The 15,380-nt window shown below is 38.8% G+C and overlaps 1 protein-coding gene across 2 annotated transcripts in view; it reads right to left on the bottom strand.

Annotated features, from left to right (window-relative positions):
- The window catches only part of GTDC1 (glycosyltransferase like domain containing 1), a 493,504-nt gene that overhangs the window by 452,943 nt on the left and 25,181 nt on the right, over nt 1-15,380 (bottom strand). The window lies entirely within an intron of this gene.

Here is a 15,380-nt window from a genome sequence, read left to right as displayed (position 1 = left end):
TCATACTAGCATTCTCATAGTTTAGGTAATGACTCATTTTGTTCTATGTGACCTCTGTTCTCCAAGATTGGCTGCTATTAAAAAGTAGAAGCAATAAAAATAAAACAGGATTTTACCAGGCTAGCTTTGGGTTTTTAAAAATACCTGAGAAAAAGGGTAAAGCAAAGACTATTAGTGTTTAGTAATCTGGCACCTTTACATCTTTACAATAGGTTTGAATGTTTGAAAAGTAATGTTTTCCCCCTAAAGGACTCTTTTGTTTTTCATTCCCATTCACCTGCCTATTCCTCCCCCCAAGGACATTTAGTAAGATGTCTTTTGGTGGCATATTATTTTGGCATCTAAAAAAGTTGAACACAAAGATCAAGTTAGGTAAGCAGAGGCTTTTGCTTTTTCGTTTTGCATTCCTGCCACTTGGTTTTCCTTTGGGTGTAGATGGGCATGTTAGAGGAGGGGGTATGTTTCAAAAAAAAGAGCTTAATAATTTACTGTCAGCAGGTCACCACTGATAAGCAAATCTTTTATAAATCGTGAGACAGTAAATTACAAAAGATGGGATGAAAACCACTGCCAAAGACACAATTTCCAAGGTGCTTTAAAAAATGATGAAAGGATCTAAATGTCAGTGCAAGAATACACATACACAGATGAATTAAATTCTTAAAGGTGTTTCACTCTACTTTTTTATTGAATTATAACTGACATATAATATTATATTAGTTTCAGGTGTACAACGTAGTGATTCAATATTTTTATACATTACGAAATGATCACCATGATGTCTAGTTACCATCTGTCCCCATACAGAGTTATTATAATACAATATTACTGACTATATTCCCTATGCTATACATCACATCCTCGTAATTTAGTTATGTTATAGCTGGAAGTTTGTACTTCTTAATTCTGCAATAATTTTTAACTTTTCATTCTGGGAATTTCCAAACATACACAAAAATGGAGAGAATGTTACTACTATAAGGGACTCCCCATGAAGCCATCAACATGTTTGCTTCAGATTTGCTACACTTGCTTCAGATTTCGTGATTTCTATGATGTTGTTTTTATTGCTGGAATATTTTTAAAGAAAATCCTGATGTTATGTTATTTCACCCCTCAATGAAACAGTATATCTCAAAAAATAAAACGAATATTTTCTTATGTAATCATAACGCAATCATCACACCTAAGTGTGTTTAAAATACCTATTCTCACATCCTTTAAGTCATTGTATGCTAACTATTAGCATTTTCTTATGTGATTTTTGTCTTTACTTTACTTTCTCCTTTCTAGGCAACCCCTCAATTAGCAAAAGAAATCCTATACTTGGATTAGGTTATTTTTAGCATATCCCTGGGACCCTGCCTATGCCTTTCTCTGGCATGGTGTGTTATTTAGAATCTTAACACTATGTCTGAATTCTACATTTAAGTTGGCATGATACAAGAAAATTAAATTAAAGTTTTGCTCAAATTCCAAAGTTTTGTAGCATGTAAAAATACTGTAATTTATAAAAAAAATAAAATAAAATGAATCCATTATCTAGCTATGACTGCATTAAGTAATCTACTAGGTAATGTCTAGAATGTTTTTCCTGGGATCCTTTGTTTGCAAATATAGAAAACCAACTTTAGCCAAATAAAGCCAAACAACAAACACATAAAAATTAAAAAGTAAATGACTGGAAGAAAAGGTTTAAATGCTAGCGGGAATCAGGACGGGAATCAGACACTCCGGGAGAAGAGAGTTCCATGGAGCAGAATCTTGTGGGCAGCCTCTTGAGAGCACTGCCATTGTGATGAGCCAGACCAATGTGTTTTCCAGCTGTGTATCACTCCACTCTGCTCAGAGTTATAGTCTATGCCATGTACTTACTTCTTGGCTAGGGCACAGCCGTATCCCTTAAAACTGGCAGTCCCACCAACCCACACACAATGAGGCAGAGGTGGATTCCCAAAGAAAATTCAGGTGTTGATACCAGAAACGAGAATGAATGCCTGGTAGGCAAATTCAGGTGAGGCAGGATGAGAATATAGAACCCCTTCTTCTCATCAGTGACTATCCTTCCTTCAGATCTTATTGATGGGTCGTTGAAAACCAAGCTCTCACCAACTCTGATATTGTTCTCTTTTCTATACCTATGCACTACTGTCAGGAACTCCCTTTTCTCTCTGTTCCCTCATCAGAAATCAGTGTTCCAAATATCTACAACATCCAGGCTGCCAGAACCAATGTATTCTGTGCACCTGATACCACCGTGCTCTCTTTCTTGGGCTGGTGAGGATGGACTAGAAAATTCCAGTCTAATTTAAAACTTTCCGTTTCCTTTTTGGCTCACATTTTGCTCATTTGTTTCCTTTCCTTCCAGTACACTATTAGAATAAATAATACTGATTTAAAAACATGGATCATTCCTTCTGCTCTTTTTGCTGGAACTATCCCCTTCCATACACAAACACCCTACTCACGCACAGTATTGGCATACATTGAGTACTGGAATTTAATTGGGTTATAGGAAATTTAGTACTGTACAAGTTTGTTGTGTAATGGAAGAGTTCAGAGACTATTGGTCTAAGAGATATGGTATTTAGGGCCAAATGTTCTAATCGGTGTTTAAGAAGTTAAAAGGATTTTGTCCCGCTGTCATCAGACCTAAGTGGGTCAACACTAAACATCTAGCTGTATACTTGGCTTATTCTCCCTTCTCTCCAGAGAACTTTCCAGTTCTCTGGCCTGCCAGAGTACCAAAGTGGGATGAATTTGGTCTTGCTGGGGCTGAGGCGTGGGAAGAGGCTCAGAGAAAAACAGCCCTTCTTGGTTGTGTTTAATCAGTTCTATCTCCTGACTCGTTGTAGGGTGAAAACAAGATATACCTAAAGAAAAAAAAAAAGAAAGAAAGAACCTTTGTTGGTGGATAATTACATTCTATTGAAACTCCATACAGAAGTCATTGGAGATATTATTAATTTCCCAACACCATGCTTTCCTAGTTCTATGGCTTTTCCCTTCCCTCTGCAAGCAGTTTTTCTTCTACCTGTATATCCCCATTTTCCCTAATATGTAAGCCTTCTTTGGGGCTTCATCCCCATCCTTTTTTCTCACAACTCCCCCATGCATACACACTCTCTTTAGTTGATCTCAATTGGTTATCATATCCAGGGGAATCTACCTTCTAAATTTTTTTTTCACTAGGTTCTCATTATCATTCTTAATTCAGGATCTCGTTATTTCTCTCCTGGACAGTTGCAGTGGCCTCCTGACATGATTCCTTCCAGACAGTCTGGTCTCTGCCCAATCACTTCTCCAGAGAAATCTTTCCAGCACGCAAATCTGTCAAAGCCCAGCTCTATCTAAACAATTCCAATGTCTCTGCAGTAGTCACAGAGCAAAATCTCAAATATTTAGCATGACATAATGCAAATGTCTATGGTCTAGTCTCTGTCTCTGCCCCCTCAACCTCCACCCCTGGCATAACCTCTCAGCCCAGCCCTAACAAAAATACTTCCACTCCCTAATATGCCTTACTCTTTTATAATTCTGGGCCCTTGGCTTTGTAGTTTCTCATGTTGACCCTTCGTGGTCAACCAGGTGACATTAATTCACTCCTCCAGAGGCAACAACAAAGTTATCTCCTTTGTGAAGGCTTCCATGATTTCCCCAGACTAAACATTTCCTCAGTGATCTCACAGTAACCAGTCAATACTTCTATTATAACACTTCTTGTGTTGCTACTTCTTGTGTGCCCATTTCTCTCATTGGAGTGGAAGCTGCTCACATAAAGGAACTGTATAGTCTGTTTGATTCCTGGTAAGTAGCACAGAACTAGGAATATTGTGGGCATTATTGCTTAATAACTTAGTGAATGAGGACACGAATGGAGAGAAACTCTTCTACAAGTGTAAAAATCTATTAAGCCTGAGCACACAAAAAGAGATCTAGTACAGACTTCTTTGTTTGCAAATCACACAAATGCAACTTAAATTAGCTTAGGATAAAAGGAGGATTTATTGGAAAGACACGGGAATATCTCAGGTAATTGAAAAAAGAATTTGTCAACAGAATGGAGTGAAACAAAGTCTGGGAAGCAATTCAGCCGTGTGTGTCTCTTCTGGCATTGCTGCGGGTCATGACTCTGTTCCTTCCCACTACAAATTTTGTTTCTTGGTTCAGTGGTTCTCATCACTAGCTGCACATTCAAATCACCTGAGGAGTTTTAAAGAAATATTGACACCTGGGTCCCACCCCAGGCCAAGTTGATTAGAATTTCTGGGGGTTGGTGCCAGGGCAGTTTTTAAAGGTTCCCAAGGTGATCTTAATGTGGGAAACAAAGTAGCCAGTAGTTCCTGGGTTTCAGATCACATTCCCACAGCTTTCCCCTCAGGATAAGAACAGGCTGGCTGTCAGTTCTCATTCAAAAAATTTCCAGGAAGGAATCTTTTTGATGTAGGTTGGGTCCAGGGCCTATTACTGGATCCATGAATACCGGTCAAGTGTGTGGAGTCACATTAAATATGGCAGCTCACGCTGACCATTAGGCTGGAGAGTGTGTTTGAAGCAGTAATCATTCCAAAGAATGAAGATGATGCTCCTAGGAGGAGACTGTTACTTTATAAAACAATATCTAATACATGTAATAAAATCATATTTACAACAAAATTAAAATTCATTAGGAAATAAATATTTGCTTGTTAGATGAATGAATGAATGATAACATACATTAAATTATGTGGTCAATCAGTATGGTTAGTAAATGATGTCATTAGTGTTACTATGACATAAATCTACTAAGTTTTGTTTTTTCCTTAGTTCTCTACTATCTATAAGCAATGTCCATCTTACAAAGTTTTGTTTGTTTCTTTGCTTAATATTGGGTCAGTTTAATCCTCTTTATACACAGAAACAAACACAGGCCTAATTTTACCATGTGAGTCAAAGTGTCAAGTTTCAGGCCAAGAAAAAAAAACAAAGGATAGGGAGTGGGCACAGCAAGAATGAACTCTGAATCCTGGCATTTGGGCATCTTGGGAGTAGTTGTTGTTAAGAAGTGTGGAGGGTTTCCCTGGTGGCGCAGTGGTTGAGAGTCCGCCTGCCGATGCCGGGGACACGGGTTCGTGCCCCGGTCCGGGAAGATCCCACATGCCGCGGAGCGGCTGGGCCCGTGAGCCATGGCCGCTGACCCTGCACGTCCGGAGCCTGTGCTCTGCAACTGGAGAGGCCACAACAGTGAGAGGCCCGCGTACCGCAAAAAAAAAAAAAAAAAAAAAGAAGTGTAGAAAGACATTTCCATTTGTGTTCAGGCAGTAAAATGAAGGAAAGGACAAGCTACAGGGAAGGAATTTGCCAGCAGGTAGATCTGTACTTGGGCAAAGAAGGTGCCACATTCCAGGGCTGGTATTAGAAAAAGCCGGAGGTGTCTAGACACTCCTGTCTGCCTTCTAGACACCTCTCCTGGGACTGGGGAACTGAGAAGTGCCTGGAAGGGAGACAACAGTATATACTACCTGGCCAACCTCCTCAATATTTTATTTTACGTTTAAAAACTTAAATATAAATGCTTTAGGAAGTGTTAACAGTGGTTACCACTGGAAAATAGAACTGGAGGAGGAAAATAGAACTGGAGGAGAGCTTTCACGTCTGCTTTATCTATCTCTGTAGTTTTATTGTTTTATGATGGTTGGCCAATAAAAACGGAAGTGTTTTTTTAAAAATAAAATAAAATACGTTATAACAGCAATGACAAAGTTTTTACACATATTAGAAGTTAGAGAAATAATCCTGTTTTTTAAGAAAAATATCAAGTATAGTTTTTATCTTGATTAAATAAAGTACATCGATTATGTACTAGCAGAGAAAAAAAAACCATCCCTCTGGGAGAGGGATGGCAAAGAGAACTGATACTGGACATGATTTTGGTTTCTTTGTGGCAGGAGAACCCATAAGATGAGGAGGAAAGGGTACATGAACTAGGAAGGGAGGGTGGAATTCCTGCTTGTATACCTTTGTTTTTCCTAAAGCCAGTGGCGTGGCCCTTGTTACCTTCAGCTACCTAGCACTGAAGAATAAAAGCTGTTTAGGTATTTCATGTCGTTTACAGGGAACACTGAATTTCAGTCCCTGATGCTGAGTTCCCTGGAGATACAAACAGAACTTTCTCAGTGAAAGGCTGGCACGTTAGAAATTCATTTCTGCTTCTTTTTCCTATGACTCTCTCCTGGATGTGGGGCATGGGGTAAGATAGACTGTTATTATTTGTGCTATAATGCAGGAGAGCTACTGTGGGAATTTAAATTCTACTGTGTATTTTAAAAATGATTATAAAAAGGCATTCAGGTACAGCAGGCCTTGTGCTTCTTTTATAAAGGTTTAAGAATATAAGCAAACAAATGACTGGACTGTTGTTGTTGAATCTGAGTCCCCAAGGCCCAATACTTCCTCTGAATACATACATATGAGCTCCTGGCTTTAGTAGGAGTCATGACTCACAGCTGAGGGCAGAACTTGGCCCTTTGAATTCCTGCAATGGGGCTTTCAGAAAGAAAGAAAGAACATGAATAAAGAGGGAAAAAGTCTTGAATTTTATTCAAGGCTAAGTTACTGAGGTCTGTAATTCCTCACATCTGCTCAATCATCCAGCCTAAGAAGGTGCTTCTTGCCCACCTTTTCCGAAGGGGAAACCAGATTGTTGAAAGTTCCACGTCTGAAGAAGCAGATGATTTGGCAAACACCTTCCCACAGATATTCGTGAGATACTGGCCTCTCTCTTGATGAGTAAAGTTTTCTTTCCAGTTGCTCTCCTTTTTGTCAGAGTGCCAGTTCCACTCCAGTATTGTTCTGCTTAGGTTTCTGTGAGGCAAATGAGAGGCAGGGGAGACACAGTCCTGGGAGAGGAAGGAAGGGCCAGGGGCCAAGTAGAGCCTGGGGAACCTGACTTGGGGAGGAGAGAGACTCAGACGATCGGGAGAACAGTGGAGCAAGAGATAAAATAAGAGCATTCAGGAGAAGGGATTAGAGAGAGAAGGAGTTCAAGGGAGAAACATGAATAAAGAATAACAAGAATGAAAGGGTGTATAGGTGACCAGAGTAAATACTGAAACAGAAAATACTCTCACTTCATTTAAAAAAAAAAAAAGAGGTGTTATAAGATCTGTTTCCTCCCCCTCCCCCAACTTTTTCTTGAGCACTTTTTATCGACTCTTATTTGGCAATGTTATAAAATGTCAACAAATACAGACATCAGCTTCATTTTTTCTCCAGAGGGAAATAGTTTATTGACCATGTTTGTTCTGTTACTATAATGGAGAGGGTTTAAGTAGAAGGAGGAATGTGTTAAAAATTAATTTTTATTTTCACTAAAGTATGACCAATTATTATACAATCAATTATAACTAAACCCAGAGTTTCATAATCAAGAAAAAATATTAAAGTTCATGTATTAAATGTTCAAGATTTGGGTATTCATATTTAACAAAAATAGGCATTCTTTCTCAAAATAACCCCATCAAAAGACAGTTTATTCATTCATTCATCCAACTAATATTTACTCTTTGTTCTAAGTATTGGAAATACAAAGTAGAAAAAGACATCAAGGGATTTACAATTTAGTGGGAGGAGAAAGGTCAATCAGTGATTGCACCACATATTGGCAAATACTGAGGGAAAGTTATATTCAAGACCTGTGTGAGCACAGACTGAGGGAGGAGGTCAAATGAGAATTGGTACTTGGGACCATCTCCCGGAGGAGATGATGCTTGAGGTCGATGTATAAGAATGATGGAAGCTGGTGTTGCAGAAAAGAAAGTAAAGGCAGGGAAAAGTAAGGGAAGATGAGACATGATATTCCAAGAAGAATCATTTGAGTATATAAACATAAGGAGAATTAAATGGAAGAGGTGGTAGGAGATAAAACTGAGAAATAAACAGGACAAGAAAGGCTTTGTGTACTAAGCAAAGTATTTGGACTTGATCCTGAATGGTGTAAGAGACTATTGAGAACACTAGACATCTGATTGATCTGAGTAGGTGTATGTTTTCTGAAAGTTCATCTGAAGCACAATGAATTGAAATGGACTAGACTAGAGGCAAGGAGTTCAGTTAGGAGACTGTTGCAATAATTCAGGAAGATAGTGGTTTACCTAGACAGTTACTCTAGAGATAGAAGATGCAAATGGATTTGAATGTACTTAAGAGTTAGAACTGACTAAACTTGGTGACTGAATGTTAGGATTGAGGAAGAATGCAAAGTCAAGCGTGACATGACTGTAATTATTTCTGGATAGACACAGTACATTGAGAGTTTTATCTCTTGGTAGTGGGACTAGGAGTGGTGGAGGGGTTCAAGTTTTCAGGTCTGGGAATTTGCGTAGATGGTAGTATATTTATCAAATTAAAATGGAATATTAAAAATGGAATTTAAAAATGTGGAACCTAGGAGGAGGAGTCAGTTTTAGAGGAAGCTATTTGCCTTAAGGCCAATGAATCAGAAAGAGACTAGGCTCAGGCTAACAGAGTCAGAGAACGGAGCTTCAGGAAAGAAGATGTGGGGACTGAATAGAGGGAGAAGAGCTCCTGAAGGAGGCTGAGAAGTGAACAGAGAGCTGGGAGAAAAGCCCAGGAAAAGTGCCATCACAAAACGGCAGGAAGGAGTGAGCTTTCAGAAGCATGAGGTGCTGAATAGAGGCTCATGCCACAGACAGCTTAAGTCCGATAATGACAGAAAACCACACAGTGAGATGGTTGTACAGTTGAGAACAGGAGTATAGACTATTCTTTCAAAAAGCTTCCCCTGTGAGGGCTTCCCTGGTGGCGCAGTGGTTGAGAGTCCGCCAGCCGATGCAGGGGACACGGGTTCGTGCCCCGGTCCGGGAAGATCCCACAGGCCGCGGAGCGGCTGGGCCCGTGTGCCATGGCCGCTGAGTCTGCACATCCGGAGCCTGTGCTCCGCAACGGGAGAGGCCACAACAGTGAGAGGGCCGCATACTGAAAAAAAAAAAAAAAAAAAAGCTTCACCTGTGAAATACAGAAAAGTGAGGTAGGCAAGGGATTTCTCATCATCATCATCATTATTATGACTACTATGATGACGAAAGAGACTTAAGCATGTTACTATGAAAAGAGTAAATAGGATGGGAGGAACTAGAGATTTAGGTAACAGAGAGAATGATGGCTGGAACAAAGTTCCTGAGGACAGAGGAGAGGGTGTTATGTATCTTACCAATGCCCTGTACAACTCTAAGGGACACAATTCATGCTATGTTCTGTGAGTAATAAATGTGAGTTTAGCTAACTAGAGCACAACTCTAGGAGGTGCCATTTACATAGAATACAACTTGAATGGTGCCTCCAGAGGTGTACACGGCTGGCAACCCTGGAAATGCAAAGCATGCATGGAGGGATTGCCCGTTTCACCTTTATACCCCATCTGAGTGACAGCTAAACTGCATCTAACCCGTTGAAGCCCTCCATACTGAAATCAAGGGTAACTGTGAGGTGCTCACACTATGTGACAAGTACAACCGACAAAGAAGTATAGCTAAGTGTTCTGTCTTACCAACCCAATTGTCTACTAATACCCTTCAACACACAGTTACTAAGCACTCCTATGCCTCACTCGGTAGTAGGCTAGGCTCTGAGGAATGAAAAAAGTTGCTAAACAATCAGTAGCCTCAAACTATTTATAACCTAGTTTGAAAGACAAAACATATCTACTCACTCCAAACTGTTAGAAGATACTGCAAAGTAGTGTGAGTGAAACAAACGCTAAAGGTTAAAAGAGTTTCATTTAACTGAGAGAAAAGGAAATTTAAGATCATCTTGTTTACTGGTTTTCAAACTGTGTTTCCTGGAACCCTGGGGCTTTGTGGCGATGCTTCAGGAGTTTCACAAAGAATGATGTATTCTCTGCCAAACACTGAAGATTTAAATTGCTCCTGGGGGTTCACCATGGCAATGTTTGTAATAACAAAAAATTAGAAACAACCTAAATGTCATTCAGTAGGGATCTAAGTAAATTATGGTGCCTTCATACAATGGCATACTAAATAGCTGTTTTTAAAGGAAAAATAAATCTGTAGATATTGTTAGAGAAAGATCTTCGAGATCTATAATTAAGTGGAAAATGAAAGTTGCAGAAAAATATGCATGGTGTAATCCTATTTGTGTGGAAATAAAAGAGATGTGTATGTACATGCATGTATGTCGGTGTGTGTAGCTTGTATATACATTAAATATTATTTCTGGAAAGACACAATGTATTGAGAGTTTTATCTTTTGCTAATGAGACTGGGTGTGGTATTGGGAGGAACTGGAAAATTATTGATCTAGCCCGAACCTTTCATTTTATTAATAGAAAACTGAGATTGAGGAATACTGTGACTTATCCTAGGTCATACAGGTAGTATTAGTCAAAAAACAAAACACAAACCCAATCTCTTGATCTGTTATTTATCTCTCTTCATATCTCAGGTAAAGATAACTATGGATAAGAATAGTTTTACAGAAGCAGTCAGTTTTTCTCGCCTCTATTTCCCACATTTCCCCTCTTTCTCTACCACAAATCATCTCTCATTCATTTCCTATCCTGTACATGCTAGCTTTTCTCTGTAAAATGTACAGTTGCACTCATCAAGCAGTGATACTCAAAGTATCTACAAACTATTGTATTGAACAGGATTTTAGTCCTCGAAGGACAGTCTCTCTTCTCTTTGGGCAGTGGGACAGCCAATGGGGGACACATTTAGTATGTATTGGTTCAGTTGAAATGCCTATTGAGTTCACAGATTTCCTGGACTACAGTGGCTCCACACCCAAGCAGGAGATGCCTCTGAGTAGGGCTTTGCTCTGTTCCTGCTCAATGTGAGACCTTAGGTGATTTGCAGGACTCTTCTGTGCCTAACTTTCCACATTTGTAAAGAGAAATATTACCTGAGCCTCTCCCATTACTCTGGGTTGCTGAGAGAAAAGAATGATACAATGGACATAAATGCTGTAAACAGTTCTTATCATCTTAGGGGTAACAGTATATTTTGGTGGAGTCAGAATCCAAGCTCTGTCCCTCACCAGTGTATGCTTTAGCCTCTGCAATGATCAGTATCTTTGTCTGTTAAGTGAGAGTAATAACACCGAACTCCTGGAGTTATTTTCAGGAATAAACAAGATAATGAATACAAAGGGCTTAGTTCAGTGTTTGACACATGAAGCGCTCAAATAAATAAGGTTAGTTTGTACCATTTCATTGTTGTTACGTTTTAAAATATGTTATTTGGTGTCTGTTCAGGTCTACTGGTGGTATGTCACTTCAGCATTTTCTCATTTTAGAGTCATTAATATTATTTCAGATTCTCCTTTGAACATTAAGCAAACCAAGAAATCCATTTTATGTCAAGAAATCAAGCTATCACTTCTGTTCACTTATATTAGTTTTTTTAAATTTTTTTATTAAGCAGCTATTATGTGCAAGCTAGGCACTGGGGATACAGGGGTGAAAATGACACAGTCCCTGCTCTCAAGATGCTTTGATTCTCCTGTCATTCTCAAACTCAAGTGATGATCCCTGGCCCTGGCAAAACTAATGGTATACATTGTAGATATGGTAGATATGGGATAAAGCAAAGACAATGGCAGCAACAATTGATTTGCAGGACACAGAGGTGGAGTGAATGATATAACTCAGATGTTCTCAAACTTTTTGATCTCAGGATCCTCTTAACACTCTTAAAAACTATTGAGGATCCTAACAAGCTTTTTAAAATATGGGTTATAGTTGGGAAAATTGGACAACCACACGCAAAAGAATGAAACTGGACTACTATCTTATACCATACACAAAAACTAAGTCAAAAAGGATTAAAGACTTTAAGACCTGAAACAGCAAAACTCCAAGAAGAAAACACAGAGGGTATGCTCCTTGACATCAGTCTTGACAATGATTTTTTTTATTTTTGACACCAAAAGCAAAGTCGACAGAAGCAAAAATAAACAAGTGGGACTACATCAAACTAAAAAACTTTTGCACGGCAAAGAAAACCCTCAACAGAATGAAAAGGCAACCTATGGAATGGGAGAAAATATTTGAAAATCATATATCTGATAAGGGGTTAATATCCAAAATATATAAAGACTCATAAAACCCAATAACAAAAAACAAAACAAACAGAAAAACCCAAACAATCCACTTAAAAAATGAACAGAGGAACTGAATAGACATTTTTCCAGAGAGGACATACAAATGGCCAACAGGTACATGAAAAGATGCTCAACATCATGAATCATTAGGGAAATGCAAATCAAAACCACAATGAGATGTGATATCACCCTATTAGGATGACTGTCAACAAAAGCACAAAGGATAACAAGCGCTGGTGAGGAACTGGAGAAAAATGTACTCTTGGGCACTGTCGGCGGGAATATCAATTGGTGCAGCCATTATGGAAAATAGTATGGAGGTTCCTCAAAAGATTAAAAACAGAACTACTCTGTGATCCAGCAATTCCACTTCTGGGTATATATCCAAAAGAAGCAAAAATAGGATATTAGAGAAATCTCCACTCCCATGTTCATTGCAGCATTAAGATATGAAAACAATGCAAGTATCCATCAATAGATGTATGGATAAAGAAGACACACACACACACACACACACACAGTGGAATATTATTTAGCAATGAGAAACAAGGAAATCCTGCTGTTTGAGACAACATAGATGGACCTTGAGGGCAGTATGCTAAGTGAAATAAGCCAGATAAAGACAAATACTGCATGGAATAACTTAGATGTGGAATCTAATTAAAAAGTCAAACTCATAGAAACAGAGAGTAGAAATGTGTTTGCCAGAGCCTGGGGGATAGGTGAAATAGGAAGAGGCTGGTAAAATGGTACAGACTTTCAGCTATAAAATGAATAATGTCTGAAGATCTAATGTAAAACATAGTGACTATAGTCGATAATGTTGTATTGTATAACCAAAATATGCTAAGAGAGTAGAACTTAAATGTTCTCACCAAAAAAATAAAAGGATAAATATGTCAGGTGATGGAAATGTTATTAAACTAGAGGGGAGGAATTCTTTCACAATGTATATAAGTATCAAATGATCACAATGCACACTTTAAATATCTTACAATTTTATTTGTCAATTATAACTCAATAAAAATAAAATAAAATATGGGTTATAGTTATTGCTGTTAATTGTGTTAGAAATTAAAGCAGACATTTAAAATATTTATTTTGTTACTTTAAATAGCATATTAATTAAAAATTATATATATTAACATTATATGAATCTATTAACTAAATAGAAAATTAAAATTTATTATTTTACTTATTTATTTACTTATTTTATTAAAAATAATAAACAAATTACATGTTGACATAAATAACATGTTTTTGAAAAATAATTATATAGTTGTGGTATAGAATAGATGATAACTTATTGAGTTTGACTTATCTTTGGAGGAGGTGAAAGTGAAAAAATGAGTTACTCCATGATGGTGAGTAGACTCTTCTAGTAGTGGTCCAAGGATGCCTATCCACGACAGGTGATTCAGTCATACATATACCCACCCGGACATCTTTGTGGCTTAGGATTTGAGGCTATGAATCTTATCCCAGCCTCACGCTGTCCTTTTTTTCTCTGTCCTTGACAATTGCCTGTTCAAGGATGTTCCTAAGCGATGAAGGTTAGATGTGTAATGGAGAAAGAACCACTTGGAAATTCTGACGTTTGGGTTTTCCAGCCAAAGACGTTAGCCGAGACATTATTAGGAGCCATAAATGTAGCCTTGAGACAGACAGAGCATAGCTTAGCATCATGCAGGGAGGGAGAGGGGATCAACTTCCTAAACCTCCACTTTTATTAAAAGCAGGTCAACAACCAAATTCAAACGTTATATTGCCACTTTTGCTTCTTGTAGGTTAGTCTTACTTAGCTCAAAACACTGTGAGTTTCCTGAGCCTGAACATGTTTCTTATAATTCTGCTCTTTCTCTTTCTCTTGACCATAATATTTAGCTCAATGTTGAACACTTAGCAGGTTTAAAATATCCAAAGTTAAAGCCATCGCTTCCTTTCTGAAATCTGTTTTCTTCTCTGTTTCCCAGTGCCTGTGTATAGTATCATCATTTCCCCAGCTATTAATGATAGAAAATGTAGTCATCTTTGATTTTTTTCCCCCGCTATCTGCCAATTCTACTTTTACAAAAAGTCTGAATTCAGTGAGGTAGAAACATGCAATGATTTTGCAGTTGCTTTAGTCACTGTTTTCAGCAATGTTCTGCTGAGTTCCCCTTCTCTCTCCCTTAAAACATCCTCAGCTGATTACGAACTTTTTGGTTACTTTCTGTAACCCAGATTAAGACTCACCTTCAATCACTTAAAAGTCCAATCCAGGTCAAATCAAACCTTTACTTTTGTTTCCAATTCAAAATGTGCCACCTATCCTACAGATCAAGCTTGCCCCAGATCTGGAGTGACCCCAGCCAGGGGCCCTGTCCCCAGGTCAGGAGGTTCTCACCACAGCTCCCCAGTGGAATCTTAGGATCTTGTTGGTTCAGGAATTGTTGTGTGTCTCCTCTTCTTCCCTTTCCATGTGGAAATGTTTGCTGGGGTTATCCTGTTCTTGTTTCATCACTGTATATTGGGTGTGTAAGGGGGAAAATAAGTTATTATTTAATTTACAGGTCTCTGTATCAAAATGAACACCATCCAGACCTGATGTAGAGAGCATCACAAAATCCTGAACTTTGGGCCTAGTCTCATAAATAGATAGGAATTTTGGATTGTCTCTTCTGGGGACAGGGTAAAAGCAGGGTGCAGAAGGGAGGGAATGGTAGCATGCAAGCAAGGGGGCAGAGAGTGATAGATTGTATTCTTGTTCACAATATCTGCTGCTCCTCAGCATAGGAACTACATATCCCTGCCCAACGAACTCAGGTTTGCCCATGTGACTTACTTTGGGCAACAAAATAAGGGCAAATGTGGTATGTGCCACTTCTGAGTAGAAGAACCATATTATCTAAAATAGGGACATTCCGGGCTTCCCTGGTGGCGCAGTGGTTGAGAGTCCGCCTGCCAATGCAGGGGACGATGCAGGGGACACAGGTTCGTGCCCCGGTCCGCAAAGATCCCACATGCCGCGGAGCCGCTGGGCCCGTGAGCCATGGTCGCTGAGCCTGCGCATCCGGAGCCGGTGCTCCGCAACTGGAGAGGCCACAACAGTGAGAGACCCGCATAGCACAAAAAAAAAAAAAAAATGAAGCAAATGATATTAGGATATTATTTTGATTAGAGAATTAATATCTCATCCAAGTTTGGCATAATATAAACACTGGATAACAGTTTTCTACCCAACTTTATTTTTCACCCAAGAGGAAGGTAGAATTAATCAT

This window comes from Pseudorca crassidens, chromosome 6 (assembly GCF_039906515.1).
Source record: "Pseudorca crassidens isolate mPseCra1 chromosome 6, mPseCra1.hap1, whole genome shotgun sequence".
In the NCBI taxonomy this organism is placed as follows: Eukaryota; Metazoa; Chordata; class Mammalia; order Artiodactyla; family Delphinidae; genus Pseudorca; species Pseudorca crassidens.
Note: the sequence above shows the minus strand (reverse complement) of the source record. Positions and strands in the feature narration are given on the sequence as shown.